This window comes from Myotis myotis, unplaced genomic scaffold (assembly GCF_014108235.1).
Source record: "Myotis myotis isolate mMyoMyo1 unplaced genomic scaffold, mMyoMyo1.p scaffold_m19_p_2, whole genome shotgun sequence".
Classification (NCBI taxonomy): domain Eukaryota; kingdom Metazoa; phylum Chordata; class Mammalia; order Chiroptera; family Vespertilionidae; genus Myotis; species Myotis myotis.
In genome coordinates this window covers 136,400,388-136,416,581 of record NW_023416324.1, presented here as the reverse complement: position 1 = coordinate 136,416,581, position 16,194 = coordinate 136,400,388, and positions in this window count along the sequence as shown.

The following is a 16,194-nucleotide window of genomic DNA, read 5'->3' as shown; positions in this document are numbered from 1 at the left end:
ACAGTAGAAAAACTGGTGGAGAAATTTAAATTTTTACAAGGACTGAGCATGAATCACCTGTCCATAAAGTATGCCTTTTTTGGACTATCACATGTTTATCCAAAAGGCTGTTGTTTCCAGTCCATTCTGAAAGTGTTCCCATGAATGTATTACCTGCAAACTACATCTGGAGACCTGACATTGATTTTTATATAAAAAGACTATAAATCACTGTAAAACATGCCAGGCCACTCAGTATAACCCATGAAATACATATACATTTCCACGTAAGTTGACCAAGGAAACATGATCAAGAATTTAATTTTGACTTGGAAAAAATCATTCCAGGGGAAGAAAATTTTTATTGTATCAGACTCCGTTTCAGAACAGCTGGAAACAATCCTGGCTCCATATTGTATAATTACAAAGTGAATCATAGAACTTTAGAATAAAAGCAATTTTATTGTCTCATTCAACCTCCTCATTTTAGGTGGGTGGGAAGAAGGCTGAATGACATTTCTACTTCATTTTTTACATGCATTCCAAATTTTTGTTTACTTGTTATGGACATTTTTAGACAGACGTAAAGGTAGGGAGACAAGGACAGTAAGTCCCATGTATGAGGACCAGTCATAACCACTTGAGTTGCCAATCTTTAACCTCCTTATTTTCACATGAGGAATTCAAACCCAGAGAATTACTTGCCCAAAGTCACTTAGCTATTTTGTTACTGATCTATGATTCCATGAGTGAACATTGTTCTAACTATCCCCATTCCCAAAATAGTGCATTTCCCACTCAGTCCCACATCTCTGGCCATTTGTTATACATGGATTCTATATTTATCACCACACACACATACACACTTGAATCAAAGGGATTTGTGCTCAGGAAATCTATATGAAATGTCACCATTGTACCTCTCCAGCATCAAGGAAAGAGCCAGAAGACTAAAGGCTTCCTGGTCTGGACTGTGAGAACACATTGGCCAATTAAGCTATTCAAAATGCCTCTCTATGTTCAGCAATAAAAAGTAGTTCTGGTGACTTGTACTAGAGCAATTTATCAACTACCTTCTCCAGATCTGGCTGAGAATGTTTAACACAAACCAAAATACAGTGTCCTGTTTTTTGCTACATTTACCATTTGCTTATTTTTAACACAGGAAACCTATGGAATCAATCAAGTTTAAGCTGTATCATTGTAATTGTTCGTGAGTCTTGTGTTGTCCACCCCATTCTTTAAATTGAAACCAAACCCTTATGTGACACTCAGCAGGCAGCCAATATAAGTAAGTCACTGGCCATCCTGCTCCATCAACATAGAATCCCTGTGTTTTGCTCCTAATCTTTTCCTTGCTCCCTTCTGTCCCAGTTTGATCCAGCTTCCAACCCCTCTCTTGCCATTTGCACTCCATGACTAATTTTGTCTTAACCAAGTTGGTATCTTTGTTTCTCTGTAAAGTATCAGTTCATTACTTGACTCCTGTGGCCCTAAACTTACCCTTTCTCTTGTCATTCCTTTGGAAGCCAAACCCCTACAGAGAGGGGCTTAGGAATGTGTCACGTGAGGTCAAGGCAGTGTGTGTCCATGCCACGATTGAGGGCTGGGAAGCCATCACGCCCTCCCAGGGAAACTTGGCTACCGCTGCTACTGGGTGATTGATGCTTTTTCACTTAGACCAACCGAGAGCTCGCCTGATTCACAAATGTGAAGGTAAACAAATCATTGTTTTCTATTTTTACAACTGTTGAAGGTAATAGAGATACTTTCTGGCCCTTAACCCTTTGCGGTCGTTTGTCTACTCTCAGCCACCAAAGCTTTTTTACCGTTCCGGTCATATGTCTGCTTTCAGCCACCACAGCAAGGAACCGTACGAATCTTAACTCTGTTCATTCATGTATCAGTTCATAATTTCTCTGAAAGCTCTTAAGTGTCTAAGCGACCTTGTCACAAACCAAAACATTGCCCCGACAAATCGGAGATATCGAAACTCAATATAAACAAACGCACTCGTTACGCACTCGCCATGCAAAACACCGTGGTGAGTCGCCTTTTGAGAGTGAAGAAATCGACAAGCTTCGGAGATACTTCGCAGAATTTCAAATAAAGCTTTACAAATTACGTTTAACTGTAATTAGGCATTCTCACTTGTTAAGATATTTCAAAATAATACTCCAAAATGGCAAAAAGGAAGTTACCGAAAGAAGTGTACTGCGAATCTGAAAGTAACGATGAAGAGTTTTATTTTGGCACCTTGAATACTGACTCTGACGTAGAAAGTGATAACGTTTGTAGTGATTCTACTAGTAGTGACGTAGTTCCAAAAAAGAATTAATAAATCCTGTTTATCCTTCATAATCTTGCATGTTATGTATCACTGCTCTTTCAATGGAAATTAATTCCGACCAGTACAATACCCATGTCCAAATTTAATACGACCGCAAAGGGTTAATACTCATCTGATAACTTAGGTACAGCCTTAAAAATGGATTCCAACATGCTTATTAAAAGAAGTAATCTTGTTCATTTTCTTGCCAAGGAGTTCAAATTAGTAGTTTTGTTTCTCTTAAATGTATGTAATCATCTTTATATACAAAAGCCCAGCAACCATTATGGCGGAACGACCAGAACAACCAGAATGACCAGTGGCTATGACGCGCTCTGATCACCAGGGGGCAGATGCTCAATGCAGGAGCTGCCCCCTGGAGGTCAGTGTGCTCCCACAGCAGGAGCAGCTGCTCAGAGGGCAGGTCCACAGCTGCTCAGTTGACCAGGATGAGCGGTGCTCCCACAGCGGGTGGTTGATCCCCGCAGGCCATACTCCTCACCAGTGCACAAATCCATGCACCAGGCCTCTAGTATATTCCAGTGACTTAAGGTAAAATTACCCAGAGTAATGTTTGCAGCAAAAGAAGACCTGCTTATCACTATCTCATGTTCTACAACCCAACCCTTTAAACATGAAGACACACTAATCTATTCATTCTTAGTCATTTTTTCCTTCTCTGACATCTACTGTTGAAGAGTAAATAAGTCAATAAAAAACATATGGTCGAGGCTCTAAAAAAAAAAATACACTCACCCATTTATAGGTAAGACATGGGTCTGGATGTATGGATGTGTGTTTGTGTGCATAGGTGAGTGTGTGCACAGGCATGTGAGCGAGTGTGCACTCACGGGGGCATGGGGGCATATATACGTGTTTGGGAAGTATAGTTTGATTTCCATTGATTCATTCTCTCAAACTCCCCATCTACCCTGGTGTCAGCAACATGAGTTTAAGTCGGTGAGTTCACGGTTAGGAGCAGCATCTGCTGCTGAAGAGCAGAGCTAAGCTAACTAGTCCATATGGGAGCAAAGGGAAACAAAGCTCGTTATCGTCACCTTGGTAACATTATGCTAATTACCTAATTAGGCTGCAACATAAATAGCTCATTAATCTTAGACGAAAACCTTGTATCTTTCAAGTCTCAAAAATTACCCTACCATTCAATTCTCTTCTCACCTTCAAATTCACCATCTAGCACTCCAATATCAACAAAATAAAACTTCATGAGAAGAGGGAGCTGATGAAGGAGGAGAAATAACTTCTAAAGCTGGATACATAATCCTTTCTGTGATAAAGCAATACCCAAGCTAAACATCCTATTTAAAATCTCTGTTTAAAAACTCTACAGTGCTCCTGATGCCTCGAATTTGAAATTTTAGTTATCTGGGTTTTTTTTTTTTTTTCTTTTCCTCTACTCCATATCTAGCCAGTCTTTAAATCTTGTCAACTTTTCCCATATAAAATTTTTTCAATGCATTCATTTCTCTAAAAGAAAATTGTGATTAAAGTAGTTTTACTGAAAATGCTCTTTGTATAATATTAAAAGGGGGAGAAGTGTATATTTCTAATTATTTTTTAATTACCTTTAAATTTTTCTTGTGTAGGAAAAAAGACTAGCAGGGAAAAAAACATCAAAATCATAATCTCTGTATCTAGAGGGAGGTGACAGATGATTTTTCTTTACACTTTTCTGTACTTTCAAAATTCTCTCCAAATGAGGATTTATTACTTTATACTACTTTTAAAACTATCTTAAAGAAAGAAAAATGCATTTTCTCAGCCCTTCCTTTGGATTCACATTAATATTGCACCATTAATCAGGTAATGTCCCTAAAAGGGGCAAATCAGGAAGACTAATAATCTCTTCTTTTTTCCAATTAGTCATGTTCAATTTTGTGTGTAAATGGCTGTTTGCAAGACCCCACAAATTTGAATTGCTATAAAACTTAATGACTTAAGATTATTAACAGGTTGGAAACATTTATAAAAGAAGTGTGAAGGAATTCTATATACACTGAGTGGCCAGATTATTATGACCACCCCATCAGTACTTCGTTGGGCCACCTTTTGCCTTCAATACTGCGGCGATTCTTCTTGGCATTGATTCCACAAGATGTTGAAAGGTGATGCAAGGAATCTGACACCATGCCTGATGAATAGCACTGTCCAGTTCTGTGAGATTTGATGGTTGTGGAACCAGCTGCCTGATGGCTCTTTTAACTTTGTCCCACAGATGCTCAATTGGATTGAGATCTGGTGATTGTGGGGGCCACCTAAGCAAGGTAAAGTCTCCCTCATGTTCTTGAAACCACTCCTGCACAATACGAGCACCGTGGCATGGCGCATTGTCTTGTTGGAAGAAGCCATCTCCATTGGGATACGCCATCAACATGATAGGATGAACCTGATCAGCAACGATACTTAGGTATGTTGTGCTATTCAGACGTTGTTCCACACGAATTAAAGGGCCCAAATCATGCCAGGAAAACATGCCCCAAACCTTAACACTGCCCCCACCAGCTTGAGGGCTTGTACTCATGCATGTGGGGTGCATGCTTTCATGCTGTTTCCACCAAATTCTCACTCTGCCATCTGCATGATGCAACTGGAAATGTGATTCATCGGACCACATGACTTTTTTTCCAGTGCTCGACTGTCCAATCCTTGTGTTCCTGTGTGAATTGGAGACGTTTTATCTCGGTAACTGCAGACAGCAAAGGTGTTCGAACAGGCCTTCGGCTTCCATATCCCATACGATGCAGTGTACGGCTAATTTGCCTACAAACGTCAGGTGGTCATAATAATCTGGCCACTCAGTATATGAAGCACATAGCCCGTAAACACAATACGTGGTCACTTCAAAAACAATGTACTCAGAACTAGTGGGGAGTAGAGGTGTCATTCTCAAATGAGAATTGAAAATGAACAATTGCATTACCTTTCTGAGGCCAACAACATGCACTCAAGAGTAAAGCCAGGAATAAGTTTGTAAAATGGACACCTGCCACCAGAAGAAATGCCTGTAAACATAAAATGGATTTATTTTTTAAATATATTTTTATTGATTTCAGAGAGGAAGGGAGAGGGGGAGAGAAATAGAAACATCAACAATGAGAGAGAAACATTGATTGGCTGCCTCCTGCACACCTCCTACTGGGGATCAAGCCTGCAATCCGACGGTCATATGGGAATCGAACCTAGGACCCTTCAGTCCACAGGCTGATGCTGTATCCACTGAGCCAAACCAGCCAGGGCTGGATTAATTTTTTTTTTAAAGGGAAGAGCAAAAAAATGCAATGACAGTCATTTTTTATGCCAGCAGTTAGATACTGATTTGTGTTCACTTTTCAATATGATACCCAGAGGTTATTATTATAAGGCAGAATTATGTGCATATATGGAATGTTTTCCGTTGCATTTCAAAGGCTGCATAGCTTAATATCAATTTTAGAATTGAGAAGCTAGCTGAGAAACTCAGTGGCCAGCACCACAGGCTACACCCCTGGGAAACAGGCACCCCTGTGTCATTGCACGTGACCATTCCTTGCCCTCTGCTCCCAGCCTCAGCCAGGCTCTCCCAACTGCCTTCTTCTGCTGCAGGCACAGGCAGTGCAGGGAGGTTCTTGTCTCTAGGGAGTCATTTAAACCTGGAAGCAAGGATGGAAATTTCCTCACAAGGAAGGCCCCCTGCTAGAGTGTCCCTTTGCTCTCTGATGTCTTCTCCCTTCTCCTTCCTCGACACCTCCATCCCAGACCCTGACTTAAACCTCAGAGCTCCTGTGTGAGACCCCTGCATTCTGCAGCAGCTTATGGTTCTCACTGACTTTACTTCTGAAACATTTGCCTCTGACTTGCCTTCCTTGGGGCTGACCTCCGCCAACCCTGATTTCAAACCATTGTCCACAGCTTAGTTACTAGTTTTTCTAGTGCCTCTTGCCCAGTCCTCCCACCACTGCCACCGGTGTCTCAGCATGGTTAACTGGAGACCACCTCTCTGATCCTTTCCAGGGTCTCCTTGCCCAAGCCCCCGACCCTGGTCACCATCATCCAGCAATAAACACGATTCCGACTCCTTTGGGGAAGCTTACTTCAAACACTGGCCAGCAGAGTTGCAAGTCTGCTTTCAGCACAGCCTGCTTTCCCTTCTCTCTCGGCTCCCACTCAGCCGATGCTGATGACCTCTCTGGTCTTTGTTTTCCACTCTGCACCATTCTAGAATGCTTTCAGGGAACAGGTGTTTGGAGACCCAGAAGAGCATGAGCTCTTAGGTCACCATATCCAGGAAGGGAAGAGATAAAGCACTGGGTAACCTGAAATAATCGGGTTATTGTGACTTTTCATGACACAAATTTACCCACATTTACTTTTACGTCTTGGTTAGCCAAATAGGGAAGCTATTTTACTTCTCCAAACCCAGATTAGGTAAGAGTGGGAGGAAACCTGCCTACCTGTCAGGAAGACACAAAATGTTACCCTAGGTAAGTGAGGGTTGCCTGTTCATGTGGTTTTCAACAATTCCTGAATCACACGGGACACCCAAACAAGTTGCGGGCCTAAGACAGGCATGTGAATGGGAACAACAAATTCTTTATAAAAAATTTACTCCTTTGGGAATGTAAACTTGATAAAAATATTGTAGACCAGCTGCTTTTATTTGGTGTTCATCTGAGAGTGTCTGGTTTGGGGCTGAGAGGAAAGCTGTATTATTCATCGGCCACCTCTCCACCAGCCTGTTTGCAGTGCTCATCCCAACGTGCTCTCCACCTCTTGGCGCTCTGCTGCGCAGCCTCAGACACGGGCTCTCTGGGGAGGTGCTGACTCTGAAGCCCAGACGCTGAGCTCACAGAGTGACCATGAGTACACACGGGTCACCGTGGCCAGGGGAGGGGAGGATGCCAGAGCTAGACGCCATCAGCAGCTCAAAACATGCAGAGGCACAAGGAGGCCCATTAAGGGGAAGGGCCGAGTAGAGACACGAAGTGTACCCAACAACACAAAACACCTCCCTCCTCGCTGGTGGCTGAAGCAGAAGTTTGGTTTCCAGGCCTGGCTGGCATATGAGTTCTGTATGACATGGTCTAGATTTGGGCAAGTAGATTAATACTAGAAAATCAAGGTGCATGACCACCTCTCTTGGCCAGAATTACTATATTTTCCAGTCTCCTAGATAATAAAAGGAAACGCCAAGTGGGAAAGTTCTCAAGATATCCTTTTTCCTGTTTCTGTCTGAGGAACAGTCTTGTGACCTGGGACTGGGAATATTACCTCCTCCTTTAAATCATATAAAAGTTGAGGGATTAATATGTTTTGGTGCATATTATTTGGTGATAAAAGAAAATCTCAACAGCGAACCTTGTAGGTAATACAGCAGGTCCTTGATAACATCACTTTATTATAACGTTGATGAGATGCCATAGAACTTAACGCTTGTTTGTATCATCAGCCTGTGGTAGTGTCGGTTCCACTACATGTTATTTCACTTAGTTACAGAACCTATTGACCGCATTAACCAAGGACTTACTGAAATTTAACCCAACCTCTGCTCCAAACTGAACAGTATTGAGGACAAAATTTTTTAAGGCAATTAAATAAAAACCCTGGATCAACTGAATTGCGAATTAACATGTTTGTCTCTGCCGGTTAGGTTGCCATGTAACCCTCATCCTCCCCCAGTGGTTCCTGAAACAGGGAGCAAAGATCTGGCCCTCATTTTACAGGCTGCCATGGCATCCCAAGCAGGGGCTGCTGTGAGGTCCTGACGTGAGTTTGTACAGTCACAGTGGGTCACGGGGAGGGACAAGAAGAAATGCTTACATGCCATCAGTCAGTGTGACTCCCACCTGGTCTCTGAAGAAATGCCATCAGAGCCAGTGTTTTAATAACATGTTCACTAACGAACAGAATCCTACTCTCTCCATCTCGGTTTGATAAACTGAGAGGAATCGCCTGATTTTATAGAACTTTCTAAACTATCAATTTTGTATTTTAAGTCAAAATTAATGTCAGACTGTCCTCAGAAGAGAGTCATGTCTAACCCTGTTCATCAATGGAAAATCTGTTTAAGCTTGCAGCTCTGCAATTCCAAGTTAAATTCTGATTTTGAAGCATCACTGGCAAATCTGAAAGTAAAACAAGAAAAAGTGAAGCAATGGAAAATTTCCCCTGGCTCACAGCGTTGAACAGACGGTATTTCCAATTCTCCACATGTGTTTTAGAGCTTTCTTTTAACGAGGAAGAGATCATTCCACTACTGTCATGGAGAGCACTTTGTAAGGAAGAGAAACTTCTCTAGAAATAAGTTGTCTTTGCAGCACCTGAAGCTTGTGTCTACTACCCTAGTGGCGTCCCCCACACTATTCATCTTCACCTCACCTTCCGCTGTGGTTAAGAAACTCCTCAGGTTACTACATCTGGCTGTAGCAGTCCGTACTTTCTGACCGGTTTTGGTAAAATGCTTTTTACTTTATAATTCATGAATTATTCAATGAAATTAGATATAAATGGACCTGACCTCTTGAAACACTTAGGGTTACAAAATGTAATTTATTTTTAAATCTTTGTCAACCACTTCTTTCTCAGTTTGGAAACCACTCTTAGTGAGACAGGAGAAGTTAGGTAGATCGGGGCGGGACCATGGGAGGAGGAAGTGAAACCTGGACCCCAGATAGACAGAGTTACTAAGACACCCCAACTGGGCGGGGAAGAAGGGTGCGTATGAGAGGCATGAATGTATGGATATTGCCAAGATAGACAGCTTGCAGATAACCAATCAGGAACTAACAAGCATATATACAAAAAAGAATGCACTTCCTTCTCCCCCCTTCTCCCTCAGGGGCTGTGCAGTGCACAGTGGATACCTGACAGGGGAACACACCCGCTTCGCCCTTGTGGCTTATGGCCACTTGGGCCTCCACACATGGACTATTTAGGCTTTAATTCGCTTGGATACTAAACTACTCCCGACTGTAACATGGAAAGGAAGCTCTGGACACTGGGCTGCTCCTGAATCCCAGCTGCACCTTTTCCAGGACTGGCTTCTCCCCATAAACTTGGATTCCATTAATCATTTTTGTCCACGACTTCATTCTTTGATTTTCACAAGACGAAGAACTCGAACTCAAATCACCCACATTTTTGGTTTCAATAGGTCCACCTAATTTGTTCCTGGATACAAAACAATCATTTGCTGGATAGTCATAAAATAGATATCTACATATGTCCCATTATCTCAAGCCAATTGAATCTATATATATATATATATATAAGCCTAAGTGACTGCTATGACGTGCACTGACCACCAGGAGGCAGATGCTCAATGCAGGAGCTGTCCCCTGCATTGTCAGTGCACTCCCACAGCCAACCTCCCATGGTCCCTGCCCCCGGCTGGCCGGCCCTGCCCTGACCAGGACTGCACAAAACAGCCCAAATCGGCCCTGATCACTGGCCAAGCCAAGGCATCCCCACCCATGCACAAATTCGTGCACCGGACCTCTAGGTAATAAAAATTGTAGACAAATTCTGCATCAAGCATTCTTTAGTTTTGTTATAGGCACCTCTCACCAACACCAGAGAGGTGTTACCAGATAGGACAGCCCCTGAGACAGTGTAGAGGGCTGTCCCCAACCTTGATCCTTGTCTTCTCATATAAATGAATATATATGAGAGGCCTGGATTGCGTTGTGAAAAGCAATTAAAGCATGCACCTTTATTGAAAAAGCAAAGCAGGCAAACCTACACATCTGGCTTATGAAGCGCAGACGGGCTCTCGGCTAATCTGAAGAGCAAGTTAGGTATGGGTCGAGGTGTTAATATACCCGCCTGTCTATAGGTCTCAAAATTCCTCTGCTTAATATTTTGGTGCAGATTAATTCTCAAGGTCCCTTTTTTTCACTTTGTTGTGTCCTTCCCAGAATTCATGAGAAGCACCTGGCAACTTTATCTTGCCAGGCCTTGAGACTGCTGGCTTCTCTGCTTAGGGAGTAAAACTGCCCTTTTTTCCTCTCCCTTCCCCTTGCCTTTCTGCATTCTCTCTTTAGGGACGTTTTTTAACCATTTTCTCTCTGGTCCTTGGCTGGGGAAGATAATGGTTTGTTAGTTACAAGCTGGTTGCAAATTACCCACACCGTTTGACCTTGTTTTAACTTCCCTGCCTCAGTTTCCCTCTTCTTCCTGCCCTGGAGTCCTGTAACAGTTTCATGAAAAAAAGATGAGCAAGACATGGCCCCCAACATCAAAGAACTCAGTTTAGTGGAAAGTAAGTGACATAAATAAAAAATTACAGCACAGCCTTGGTAAATAATGGAATGGAAGCATGTACATGATACAGAAAAAGCCATAAAAGAAGCAGTTTTTGTGGGTTTTATGAGGTTCCTTCAAAGACCCTCCTGCCAAAAATATGCATATTCTTCCCCAAACCTGCCATGGTATGTGCAATATTAACAATGAGAGTTATTCATTTCAAAAAATAAGTTATTTCCAGAAAGCCCACACACCATATCAGTCTTACTTAGAAAACTGTAATTTCTTAACAACTATTACTATATCAACACAGATTTATTTGTACTTTAAAAAATGGGACACAAAATATGTGTATTTTGGTGAGAAAATAATTTAAAGGTTAGTTCATGGGACACAGCCCATTCAGGACCAGCTGAGATGGGACATATGCAGAAGCAGCTCAACAGTAGACCAGCATGGGGAGGGCATGAGCTAAGAGTGAGTAGGGCTTGTCCTTATCAGAATTATTCAAAACAGTGTTATTACTCACTGTTTCTCCTAAACCTAGGTCACTAATTAATCAATCAACAGGTATTTATTAGACACATTTCTCCCACTTTGTGTTTTTATAATACAGTCTTGGAGTTAAATCAAGACCACCCTCCTCTTTACTGATTTAGGATTTTCACACCCCCTGTTGCCAGCAAGACATCACACAAGTGCAGGAAGGAAGAAAAGTGAAAACTGAAGTTTCTGATGTTGATGCTCAGGTAAGTGGTGGCTGATTTTCCTTTTGCCCTCCCCAGCAAGATTGCTTTAGGTTGCTCTGAGCATATTTGTCTCCTCTGTTCTCATTAGGCAGCTCACCACTTCCTTCTCTCATTCCAGGGCTGCTGGTTCTCACTACCCACTAATGTTCCTTTAATCAACTCCATCAGTTTTCTTTCCATCCCTGCCTTAAGCAGATGAGGGGGAAAATGAAAGTTTCTAAGAGTTTAAAAGAGTAAAGTTCAAGAGAGGCTAAACGATGACTGCATCATTAAGTATCAACAAAATTCAAGGCAACAATTGGGCTCTAGATTTGTCTCCAGTTCCCCTACATCCTCACTACACAAAAATTAAGCAAAGCCGGATGGGAGGGGTTAGGTGAGAAAGGTGAAGGGATTAAGAAGAATCACCAGTTATAAAAACAGTCATGGGTTTGTTAAGTACAGAATAGGGAGCAGTCAATAATCCTATATAATAAAAGTCTAATATGCAAATAGACTGAACAGCAGAATGACAAGTCACTATGACACGCACTGACCACCAGGGGGCAGACACTCAACATAGGAGCTGCCCCCTGGTGGTCAGTGCACTCCCACAGGGGAAGTGTCGCTCAGCCAGAAGCCGGGCTCACAGCTGGCAAGCACAGTGGCAGTGGTGGGAGCCTCTCCTGCCTCTGAGGCAGTGCTAAGGACCTCTTGGGGGATGTCTGCCTGCCAGCTTAGGCCTGCTCCCCAGATGTCCACCTAAGCTGGCAGGTGGACATCCCCTGAGGGATCCCAGACTGCAAGAGGGCGCGGGCCAGACTGAGGGACCTCCCACTCATTGCACAAATTTCGTGCACTGGGCCTCTAGTATTTTAATAACTATGTATAGACCAGGTGGGTACTAGACTTGTCGGGGTGATCACTTTGTAAGTAACATATCTAATCTCTGCATTGTACACTTGAAATTAATATAATATTGTATGTCAACTATAATTTAATTTTTTATTTTTAAAAAATCAAATAAATAAAATATATTTTTAAAAGATTAATCAAAGAATGATTTTCATTTTTATACCATGCTCACATTGTATCTTTGACTGGTAATTACAACTCAACTGTTGCTACAATCTTCAATGTTTTTTCTAATTAACAAAAAAATGTAGGCGAGGTTCTTGAAAGAGAAGTTTATTAATAATGAAAATGGCACAATTATATACATGAGAAGGAAAGACCCTTTTACATACATAAAGGCTTCTACATTTTTTATTTATAATTAGCTAGCATTAAGACTAAAGCATTTCCAAACAACAGTACAGTAGCATGAATTTATCTGATCCATAGTTTAGGTAAAACATCATTATAAACAAGATAAAAAAGAAAGATCTTTCATTATATCCTATATGGAACATGATCACTTCAGAAACATCACATAGTCCTAATACATAAATAATTATACCTTTATTCTTTGATGTCCTGGTTATTTTTTTCCTAATTATGCCCTCAATTTCTGAAAAAATAATTAAATATCACTGAGGGGAGAAAGCCAGGGGAAGGAATCACTGATCTGCAGTGGTACACTGCGTGAGTGAGGGGAGCCGCTTACTCTGTCTTATTAACTCATAGGAGCACTATAAGGTTGCTTAAAATGCATGCGTAACGAACATCCCCAGGCAGATTCTATACATCATCTATCACTTTTGGTTCCCTTCCACCTCCCCACCTCCAGCCGGGATCCGTTGTAGAACACAATGCATTTAATTGATTTGAGGATTGTGACCTTCACATCTTTTTTCTGCATCTATTATGCACTTGGGAATAGAATGAGCCAAGATCCTTGACTCTTGCAGCTGGATAGCAAATGAGAAAGGCTGGCCCCACCCATTCCTTCTGGTAATTGTGAAAAACATTCTTTTTAAAATTTGACCCATATTTTTCTTGGCTAAAATGTCTCAATTTAATAAAGATGGGTTATTCTCCTTAAATCAGCTATTTCCTTATGGAATAACTATGTTGCCTTCACTTCCCATTTCAAAATGAAAACTCAATTCACAGGCTGGTAGATGTGAAAATATCCATTATAGAAAACATGGGAATGACACCAAGATATAGTACCAGCTGCTGAAAAATCATGAAGTGGAAGGCAAACTTATAAAACAAGCATCTAAATGAATAATTAGATTAGGTATCATATTTGAGCCAACATAGTTTTAGAGCCAGCAAAGAATATTTGTGCAATTTCCATCTTTTTTTTCTGAAGTAATATTAAGTCAGAATTGTTTAACTATATTAGAATTCGCCCTGTGGTTTAAAAAAAGAAAAAGAGGTGGGGGAGGTGGGGAGATGCCAACCCATAGTGACTAGACTGCAGAAGAAAGAAGAAAGAAGAGGTGGGAATAAAATCTGGTAAAGTAAGTGGGACTTTAGGGCACATAAATGTGAACAAATATCCTTAAAACATTGCCATGATGGAAATGGAATTCTATTTATCAAATAAATTCTTTTCCCAGAGCCCATGAAAATAAGAATCATGTATAGACACTCGATTATAAAGGCTATATGGGTTACAGGACTCCAAAGCACCTTATAAATTTCCTAAAAGTTTGAGTTATATACCATGCACTGTTAGTGCTAACTGAATTTTACTGTTTTTCAAATAAGGTGATGGTCTTACTGAATATTATATTGCTAGGTCAATGAGAATGTTCTAAAAATCAGATCATTTTATTCCTCAATCACACGGCCTAAAGAGAGAGTTTAGCCTCATACTTCTAAATGACTTCATGCCATTAAATTACCTTGGGAGTTGCTGTTTTAAAAAGAAGCTCTCTTTCTATGAAACTGGGTTTTTAAATTTTGTTTGTTCATTTGTGGGATTTTTTTTTATACTCTACATATAAGTGAAACCATATGATGTTTGTCTTTCTCTGTCTGACTTATTTCCCTGAGCATAATGCCTGCTGAAGGGGAACGCAGTAGGTAACATTGTGATAAGTTTACACGGCGACCCATGACTACTGGAATTAAAAATGTCAAATCGCTATACTGTAGACCTAAAACTAGTATGACTAATGTAACATCGTGTACCCACTGTACTTAAGGTAAAAACACTTTCTGGATAGTCTGACCTGTCAGACTGAGCGCTCCTTTACCCTTCACTTTGAACCTCAGTGGCTCTCCAGCTGCGTGAAAGCTGCTTCTCCGATCTGCCCGCCTGCGGTTCAGCTACAGCGAAGGCGGGGCACCAGGCTTTATTCCGGGACTGTGCGCGCCTCCAGTCTCTCCCTGGAGGTTAGGGCTTCCTTTATTCTTCCATGTCATAGGGGTGGGACAGATACTCATGGAGAGCTAAGTAATTTGCTCGCACATGAAAAGGTCACACAAAAGAAAATCAGAGACAGACCTGACAGTTTCCAGTGCCCACTTCCTGCCTGGCCCGCGGGAGACAGCGGCCCTCCTCAGCTCGCGCTCTGCCTCTCCTACGTGCTGCCCGTGGTGACCGGCTCTAATCTCCCTTCACATCCACCTCGCACTCTGATGGCAAGCTGACATCCCACAGATGAGTTTAGGGGAAACTTTTTAAAGCTAAACAGAAACCTTCAGACGTTTTACAAATAAAATTAAGCGTTTAGTAGTGACACATGTTATTAACATTTATCAATTACCTTTCGAATGGACCCAGCAAAAAATGTCCCAGCAATGGCCTGTATCTATGCCGCAGTCATAGAGAACTCATTATGTAGATAGGGAATGAAAAGAAATACTGAGATAAGGGAACTGCTTTCATGCGCGTACACACACACACACACACACACACACACACACACACACCCTGTTATCATGTGTACTTTGCAAAACACCTGCATATCTTCAAGGCTTTCAACAGCTTTACTGTGTCATGTACTCCACCCAGAGATTTAGTTTGGTTTTGAGAGTCCTCATAATGAGTGAAATTGGCAGTCATCAAGTTAAGAAAAAAATAATAAGTGAATCAAGTACTTTATCTTACGGTCAATCTATCCCTGGTCAAAAAGAAATCAAGAGGGAGAGAACCAAGATGGCAGCATAGGTTAACGCCGGAGTTTGCTGCCTTGAACAACTACTTCAAAAGTGAAACTAAAAAACGGAACAGACATCACCCAGAACCACAGGAACGCTGGCTGAGTGGAAGTCCTACAACTAGGAGGAAAGAGAAACGCATACGGACACTCAGAGGAGGCGCAGTGCTGAAGTCAAATTCTGAGGTGCGGAGTGCGCGGAGCGGGCTGGCGGCGGAGGGCGCGGTTGGCGTTTTCAATCGGGAGGGAGTCGCAGACTCTGAGCTCCAGATCCGGGCGAGTCTTTAGGGACCCAGACTCAAACAGGAGAAGCGGGACTGTCTGGCTTCGGTCAGAGCGAGTGCAGCTTTCTCTCCGAGGTTTGCAGCGGGTGCTGGGACTCAGAGAGGCAGAGCCCCTGGGGACAGGACTGAGAGCCGCCATAACTGCTCTCTCCAGCCCACCCTGTTGATCCTGTGCGACCCGCCCCGCCCAAGCCCTGCACAGAGGCATTTGCCGGATAGCCTCAGGCAAAGGCTAGATTAGCACCTCCCTAGAGGACAGAAGTACTCTCACTGCTGACACAGCTGATCCTCATAGCCACTTGGCCTGGAGGTCAAACCCTCCCTGGTATTAGCTACAACAATCAAGGTTTAACTATAAGACTGCACACAAAGACCACTAGGGGGTGCACCAAGGAAGCATAACAAAATGCGGAGACAAAGAAACAGGACAAAATTGTCAATGGAAGATATAGAGTTCAGAACCACACTTTTAAGGTCTCTCAAGAACTGTTTAGAAGCCGCCGATAAACTTAATGAGATCTACAAGAAAACTAATGAGACCCTCGATGTTATATTGGGGAACCAACTAGAAATTA